This window comes from Microtus ochrogaster, chromosome 8, assembly GCF_000317375.1.
Source record: "Microtus ochrogaster isolate Prairie Vole_2 chromosome 8, MicOch1.0, whole genome shotgun sequence".
Taxonomy (NCBI): Eukaryota; Metazoa; Chordata; class Mammalia; order Rodentia; family Cricetidae; genus Microtus; species Microtus ochrogaster.
In genome coordinates this window covers 69,234,063-69,236,516 of record NC_022015.1, presented here as the reverse complement: position 1 = coordinate 69,236,516, position 2,454 = coordinate 69,234,063, and the positions used below count along the sequence as shown (strand labels likewise).

Sequence of the window (2,454 nt, the reverse complement as noted above, 5' to 3'; positions counted from 1 at the left end):
TCCATGTCGTGCAAATATCGTGCCCCCCCCCCCCCCAAATGGGTTCTCTGTATAGCTTTGGAACTCACTCTGTAGACCAGTCTGGCCTTGAACTCACAGAGGTCCTCCCACCTTTGCCTCCTGAGCTCCTGAGTGCTGGCATTGAAGGTGCATGTGCTACCATCGCCTGGCTTTTTTTTTTTTTTTTTTAGATCTATTCAGTGCTTTCTGGCAGTGACGACCTCTCTACGAGAACATGCCTCTCACAAAGGATCTCCTTCATCCCTCTCCAGAGGAGGAAAAGAGGAAACACAAGAAAAAGCGCCTGGTACAGAGCCCCAATTCCTACTTTGTGGATGTGAAGTGCCCAGGATGCTATAGAATCACCATGGCCTTTAGCCATGCGCAGACGACTGCTCCACTGTCCTCTGTCAGCCTACAGGCAGGAAAGCAAGCCTGACAGAAGGATGCTCCTCCAGGAGGAAGCAGCACTGAAAAGCACCGATTCGAGATGAGTGGGAACCACCCCAATAAACACATTTAGGATTAAAAAAAAAAGATCTATTCAGTTTCACCCCCACATTGTGCTGTGCCCGTGAGCAGTGGCTGCTGTGGGGGAATGTCAACTTGAAAGTAAATGCCACTGCTCTATAAAGGGGTCCAGCACGAATGGAAAGAGGACTGCTTGAATTTATAGGTTGTTTAGGACCAGAATAAACTATTTTATAGTAATGTCAAAATAATTGAGAGGCTGGAGAGACGGCTCATTAGTTAAGAGCATTGACTGCTCTTCTAGAGGACACCGATTTGAGCCCCAGCACCCACATGGCAGTTCACAGCTGTCTGTAACTCCAGTCCCAGGTGCTCTGATGTCCTCTCTGGCCTCCACAGGCATCAGGCAGGCCCATGGTGCACAAACATGCATGCAAGAGAAGCACCCTACACTTAAAATGCATTGAGAAATGACTGGAGGGGCTGGCGAGATGGCTCAGAGGTTAGGAGCACTGGCAGTTCATCTAGATCAGTCCTGAGTTCAATTCCCAGCAACCACGTGGTGGCTCACAGCCATCTACAATGAGATCTGGTGCCAACACTGTAAATTAAACAATAAATAAGTTATTAAAAAATGAGAAATGGATGGATAAACATGAGAAACAGTCAGTCTGCATTTGTGACAGAAACATGGGAAGTTAGAACTCCTGACTAAGTTGGTGAGGGTTGCCATGGATGTGGAGGTACAGGGGAATCAGGACAGGCCAGTCTTCACAGTGGGTGGAGATGGCTGGAAGGGAATGGAGCAGGCCCTCAGCACAGGAAGTGGTAGGGGTGGGGCTAGCATGCAGGGGTGCAGAGCAGCAGCTCTCAAGCTTGAAGGCAGCAGAAGCCAGCTGAAGCACTTCCTGAAACACGGTTGGGTGAAGCTCCAGGAGTTCCTGGCCTAGGATGTCTGAAGCTCCAAACAGTCATTTTTAAGCAGTTCCCAGATGAACAGATTGTTCCAGGGACCACACTCAGAGGTGTGGATGTAGGGAAAGCAGTACCTGGGTACTTTTGTGTCCAGTGGCGGGGTCTACTAAAGGCTACCAAGGGAGAGGAGGATCATGGGGAAGAAGGCAAGTGTGGGTAGGGTGACATGGGCACAGCAGAGGAAGAGCAGCTATGAGCGGGTGTCCTGTGCAGTAAGCACAGTGGGCACAGAGTGGGGGTGGGCAGGGCCTGTACTGAGCTGCTCTCCAACTGTGAGGGATGTTAATCAGTTGGAGACCCTGCTAGTCCTCAGTTCTGAGGGGAGGAATAGCACCTTTTTTTTAAAAAAAAATCTGAGCACCCACTGCACCTCAGGCATTTGATATCCCGTGTCACAGGGGAGGTGCTACCTTGGGAGCTAGAGAAACCCCCCCCCCCCCGCAGACCTGTAGTGCAGTCAACTCTGGGCTTACAGGTCGTATTATGGCCCCGCCTCCTTCGTCCACCTCAAAATGTCTAGTCAGTAGAAACAATTGTTAGATGTTTTAACTTTTCCCCCATACCGAGTCTTCAAGATCTAGCGTACATTTGCACAGGCATTATATCTCAATTCAGAAAGCCCACATTTAATTTCCAGCGGTCATTCAATAAGCTACATGTTGCCTCGGGATAAAGTTGTCTTGTGTGTCTGTAATCACCGTTTTAGCCACAAGATGGCGGAAGTGACCTTTTACTCAATGCATTAGGCAGTAAGCGGTGGAAAGGGGGGAGACGCCCCTTAAATCTTCTTGTCTTTGGCTTATTTTAGACAGAGGTGACGTGGGTTAAAAAGATCCCAGAGCATTAAAAAATTAGTCTAGAGCAGATGAGCTGTCATTCCAGGATCCACATGGCGAAGGGAGTGAGCCAGCTCCCACAATTGTCCTCTGGTCACATCAGTATTGTGAGTGCACACACACACACACACACACACACACACACACACACACACACACACAGAGAGAGAGA

At 49.2% G+C, this 2,454-nt stretch overlaps 1 pseudogene; it reads left to right on the top strand.

Annotated features, from left to right (window-relative positions):
* Window positions 1–228: 228 nt before the first annotated feature.
* LOC106143885 lies at window positions 229–474 on the top strand (annotated as a pseudogene).
* The last annotated feature ends 1,980 nt before the right edge of the window (window positions 475–2,454 follow it).